The following is a 6,454-nucleotide window of genomic DNA, read 5'->3' as shown; positions in this document are numbered from 1 at the left end:
GCGGCTGGTTGGGAGCCGCCGCGGAGAGCGCGGCCTGGGAAGTTTGTGGCAACTTCTCCATCCCGGGAACGACTCGGGCGCCGGGGCGCCCAAGTTGCAGCCTGGAGTTTGAAAGCCGCGGCACTCCGCGTTTCGAGCCCTCGCCGGCTGTGTTGAGAACAATCCTTAATTAAGGGGGTCCTGGAGTGAATGTGGGTTTGGAGTTGGGCGGAAGGCAGGAAGAGGTGCTGCCCTCTTTGCAGGGACGGAGACTGTCACAGGAGCGGACTCGGGGTCTCCCTCCTGCGGTCCCGACCCAAGCGTGGCACGGCCTTCTCTGCGCGTTCCACTGTCAAGGCTCCCGGGGCGGCGGGAGCGTGGGTTTGGGCAACCATGAGGAGAGGAACGAAGCAGGCAGGTGGCAGGTCCGGGGAGTGACACGCGCGTACCGGGGAAATTCACTGAGCAGGCCTCTTGGGATGACCCCAAAAGACCGAGAGAGACTTAATACTCTTTCTTGAGGTTTTGGTCCGGACCTCCTCTAGGGCGTTTGCAGATTTCACTTACAAGTGTCAACTACAAGATCGCCTCTCAAAGTGCCTTAGTTGGCAACTTTGACCTCTGCGCCCTTCCTCGGTGAACTTTCTCAGCGGAATTCCGGATTCCCAGGCAAATATTGTAAGACTTGTACTCCCCATGGTTGTAAAAGACAGGGAATACAGAAAGACGTCCTATTCTCAGGAGAGAACCTTTCCACCCTGACTGGCTGGGGTTCCATGCTTGCACCTTTGGAGGCCAGGGGACCTACCTGACTTTCCCAAGAGGACAGAGGAAGGGGTAAGAATGAGTAAAACGCGACTGCTCCGTGTCAGATTTTGCCCTAAGCAGTCCCTGAAATCTACATTGTTTGTGCTGCTGACTAATATCTCGTTGAAACTTTATTGAAATTTACACCCTGTCTAAAGTGGATTTTTCTGAGATGTCAGGAATGTAAGATGTATTCTTTAGTCAATTGTAGCTGAAAAAAACCCCCATACTTTAAGACTGAAGAAAGCCAAGGTTGAGGTGTTTGCTCTACAAACCTTTAATCTGCTGTGTGGTACTAATGCTATGATTTAGCAGTAGTTCTTTATTTCTATTGCATATTATTTTAGTAGAACAGTAGTACATTCATATACTGGCTGCTCCAGTCTGCTGGCAAACATTAGCATTCAAGCTTACATTTTTGACAAATGTGCAGACAGGAATAGCATGAATAGGCATCTTAAATATTAACAACCTAAGCATCTGTTGTGAAACAAATTTAATATATTTACTCTGTTTTTCTCACATTGTTAGAAAAGGTTATAATAAGTGCATAATTTCAACTTTAGTTAGCATGAAGTAACTGGCTGTATCTTTCACTACCTCTCCAAGTGTTTAACACAATCACCAGACATAAATACTTTAATTAACTTGGTTAGGCACATTATTAAATACACTTTAAACAATGTATATACTATGCAACAGTAGCACAATATATATATATATATGTATATATATATATATGTATATATATATATAGATCCTCTTTGTGCACATTTTAAATGACTATTTTATAAATATACCGAGCATGTTTATTCTTCATCTCCACTCGACACTTATTACTTCACAGTTTTTTCTAATGGAAACAGTATTTTAAATGTAGTGTTCAGTCATATGTGATATGTAAACAGTAGTTATAAAATACAAAGCATTGTTAAATTTGAGTATGGCTACATGTAACAAGATTATACAAGAGAATTAAAATCACTGCTTAGTTTTGTATTCCTTTCTGAATAATGAATACAAATGATGGATGAAAAAAACAAATAGGGATTTCCCTCCTAAAGTACCATTGCCTTAAAATGTGTGTGGGGTGGGGGGGAGGGAGCAAGGAGGAGAAGGAAAAAAAGAGAAAGACGACCTAAAGAACTTCCAAAAGTCTGAATAGTTTATTTCCAGAATCAATGCATTCCTCATTTTCCCACAAGCTGAAATATGTAATAAATAATAGTTCTTTGTATGTAAAAGTATTCAAAAGGAATGCCTTTTGTTCAGTTGTTGTAATAAATTAATATATTCTTTGGTTGATAATCTACAAAAGTAGTTCTTTTGTCTCCCAGCCTCTTTAGCAAGAACAACAAAATGAATATTGGCTTATTTCTGCAAAGAAGTCTGTTGCCAGCTATATGAACCTGCAACTGAATAAGATATGATATGCTGAGTGATGGTTAAGAAAGACTACATTAAATTAGCAAAGACTGAAATATGTGGAGATTTTCAATTATTTTTTTAATGTGACAGGTTGTGGATTGTAAATTAGGCCTAAAAGGTCAGGTGACAGGCACCTGTTCCTCATTATTGTAAAAATCTTTTGGTTACAAACACTATTAAGCCAAACACAACATGGATATACAGTAGGGATTCTATAAAGCACTCTAGTGGTTTTTCATCTGCTCTGTAAATTTCCAAAAGGGCCCTACATAGATATGCCCTTTACACAAACACATCATTTCTTCCAACATGTGTTATCTCAGATGACGCTTATTATATTAGTACTTGGGATTGATGAAGTATATAAAATAAATGCGTATGACTAAATCAATCTTCAGACCATGTCTAGACATATTGAAGTCGAATGCTAAAATATTTTCAACCCCTCTTTTCCCTTTACAATCCATTGATTAATTATCAGAATTTATGTTTTAAATGGAAACCACCCCAAATTGCCTTTTATACTTTTTAGATAAGATGAGGTCCCATTTTAAATGATGCCATGAAATATTTGCTCGGTACTTGTATATAAGGAGAGAATTAGATGCCATATACTGTCATAGCTTTGTGGTATATAGAAAATGGGAAGAAAACCACATTTTGTATGAATGCTTTTAGGAAGGGTATCATCATTTGATCTTCACACTTGCCACTTCTCTCAGGAGAGTTCAGTAATATTTCTATTAGAATTAAGGAGTGTGATTTGATTTTTTGAGGGGTTTACCTTTAGATATTTTAGAGAGAAGCATAAGCATACATATTGAACGGACGTGAGTAGCACAAGGCTGAGAAATATTGAAGGTTTCAGTCGCTTTTAATTAGCAAAGGAGGAGGATTTTGAGTAAATTCTGTAACTCAGATTATTAAATTCTATATTTAAATTCATCCCTTTTCTGTTTTTGGTTTGGTATAGTTTATGCTTATTGTATTAAGTCTTCATTTTTAGCATTTGTGATCAGATTACAGAGCAGTCATTACTTTTGCTTTTCAAATTGATTTGGGTTTCAAACTACAAAACTCTGGGATGATTTTAACAAATTGGTTTCCATTTTGACAGAAGAGAGTTAAGTTAATTAATAGATCAGGCACGAAAAATCATCCACGGTAGGGTGTACTTTCTGGTAAAATGAAAGTTATGTTTCAGCATGATGAGCATCAGGCTTCAGTAATCTGTTCCTCGTGTGGAATGAACACTTCCTCCTTGGAGCTAGCAGGCACCTACTGTTTATTTACGCTGCATTAAACTGACAGCTCAGCAATCAGAGGAAAAATATTACTTACCTTCCTGAAGTAAATACCAGTTTATAGGTTAGTGCACGTATTTATATTCCTGTCACCACTAAATAACTGCTCTGTCTCCATTTTAATATCTACCTGTGCTGTAATCCAGGGCTTCACACTTTTCCTGGTTGGGGGTAGGGGTCAAAAGGAGTTTTTCTTATCATGTCCCAGCGGCAGAAACTTAAAGAAGAGTAATTTTGCCTTTTCATTTCTGTCATGTGAGAACCAGTTGGAAGAAATGTTACTTTACATACCTCAACTATAACATCAAACCCCCCAAAAGAATCTGCCTGCCACTTAAAATAGTCATCTTAGAGCAACCTCAGGACAAATACGTTCTCACACATGCAAGTATGTGTTTGCTAAATTAACTTTTCCACAAAGTTCCAAATAGATTAAATTCTTTGATTACTTAGATAATAACTTGGATAAATTGTCCGCCCTTCCAAGTCTTAGATGGAGTATTTCAGTTTTTAATGGAGATCTGCAAATATTAGTACTAAGTGGGACTCACTGATTGCTTGGCACTGTTAGCTTTCCTCTGAAAATATTCTTACCTCCTTTCTTGTTAATGTGCCAATCTTAAGATAAGGGAGATTTTAACTGTCCTATAATAATAAATGCATTTATTGTTTTCTTTTTAAATTAAAAGTCCTTTCTCTTTCAAACTCCTGGAAACATGAAAATACTGTTCCAGTTGAATTCTAAAACTTATGATTAACTTTAGAAAATGCTTGTTTTCACTTGCATTCTATGGATAGCTCTTACACTCATTGTCTACACACAGTTGTCAATGTTTAATCACCGATTCCATTGACATTAGAGCAGAATGTGGTCTTTAATACAGCATATAAATCAAATCTGTTACACAAGATTCTTCTGCTTTACTATACTAAAGAAAAAGTGTCTACTATGGTAATTTATATATCGTTCCCAAGTGCTATTTTCAATGGTAAGTCTATTTAAACTTGACGTCTTCATAGGGTGTGATCAACACATTAACACACATTATTGAGTACTTTTGAACTTATTCCAATGGTACCTTTTGCTGTTTATTTCTTTAAAGTCTTTTTTAAGATCAGATATTTCATTTCTGAGTAAATAGATACAGATTGTGTGTATATATATTCAGGGTGAGATTTAGTAGCGTAGCAATTCTCTAGCATATTGGCCTATTTTTATTCTTTCAAGTTATTCTGTATCACTTCCACAGTTGTTGCTGTCTGAGAGTTCATAATAGGAATTCTAATCACCTCTTTCAATGGACTTTCAAGGATGTAATTCAGTTTATGTAGTGATCTAGTTTAGTTACGAGATATGAAAAATTAGTTAACTGGTAACCCAGCATTTATGTCCCTGGATTCTGCTGAAATGTATTCAGTCCAGTTATTTGACATTTTGGTAGTAAAGTGTCTTATAATTAGAAATTGAGTTGGTTCGGTTTCCCGTGGAGGAAGGATCTTGCTGGATAAAACATTTAACTGTGCAATATTTTATTACACTTAATCACTCATTTTAGAACCCGCTTATTGTTGCACAAGTTTTTTTAGTACCTCGGGGTGCAGGTTCCCCAAATGAAGCTGGAATGCTTGCAGAAGAAGCAGATGTCAGACTGCACCTGGTTGTGCCTTTACTAGAATGTCAGTGAACCTGCTTTGGCCCTCCTCCTCTGCACCCCTTCCCCCCAGGTGTGCAGGAAGTGGAGGGCGTTGTACAGGGTGAAGTGGGTGGACTCTACCCAGAGCTATGACCTGATTTGTGACGCACCCTCAGAGCTGCAGTAATGGTCCAGCTGCTTCACAGGCAACTGGTAACCACCTCATTTGGAGATGCTCCTGTCTTGCTAGCAGTGCCAGAGAGACCTTCGTCATTGTCACCTCATCAAAGACTACTTTTTTGAGAGCTCTCCTGTAGGGCTTGATTCAGAGAGCAGCCTCTGATTGTTTGGAGGGTAAGTGCCAGAAAAGTTCCTATCAATACCATATGGAGAATCAGGGCTACAGCCAACGGGGAGAGACAGGCATTTAGTGTCTGGGGGAAGGTCTCTGTGTTGGGATGTGGCTTTTCTCCGCTAGAGATGATTTGAGACTGGATACCAACAAAAATTCTTCAATGGCCATTCTTTTTGGGGTGATAAAGTATAGTAAGAAGCTCCCACAGGAAGTTATTAGACCATCTTTCCTTAAGATATTTAAAGAAAGGGGAATTCTTTAGATGCAGTTTTCCAGGAAGCCAGGCATATATAGTAAACTTGATTGCTAGAGGTTCCTTTCTAGTCTTACCTCCGTGGTTTCTGATATGCCTTTAAGAGCATGTAAATGAGAATTCGGCCTTTTAATGTTTATAATGTTAAGGACTTTAAGGTAAAAGAGGTTTTATGTTATAAATATTTTATTGTAATAATTATTATAAATAAAATACAACCCAGGATACACAGATATCTTTTGAAGTGGAGATAGTCTTGAATATACCATATCCATAATTAGCTATTTGATGTTGAAGGCAATTGAGTTTTCCTGTTCCAGTGAACCAGACAATGGAAATCATTGGGGATTAACAACATGCCTATGTGATTCTTGATGTAGTTAACCTTTCTTTCCCCATTCAAGTAGTTTGTCAGCGAATGAGGTACTAAACTAAAATGCTTACAGTTTTAAATTTTCAAAGAATGTGTAGAATTGATAAAATAATCCAAGTTTTTCCCCTTTGTATTTTCACCAATTAAAATGATACCTAGATATCCTGTTTATGTTAGATTTCTCCAGGCTATGGGAGGAAACAACAATATTTTATAACTATGCTTTCTAAAACAAATCTTAGAGGTGGGCTGTCTTTTGGGTGGCTTAAGAAGACTCAAAACCAATTTAGAATATTATCTTAAAAGTTAAAGAAAAGGAGA

The sequence above is a fragment of the Hipposideros armiger genome, unplaced genomic scaffold (assembly GCF_001890085.2).
Source record: "Hipposideros armiger isolate ML-2016 unplaced genomic scaffold, ASM189008v1 scaffold_495, whole genome shotgun sequence".
In the NCBI taxonomy this organism is placed as follows: domain Eukaryota; kingdom Metazoa; phylum Chordata; class Mammalia; order Chiroptera; family Hipposideridae; genus Hipposideros; species Hipposideros armiger.
This window is presented reverse-complemented; position numbering follows the sequence as displayed.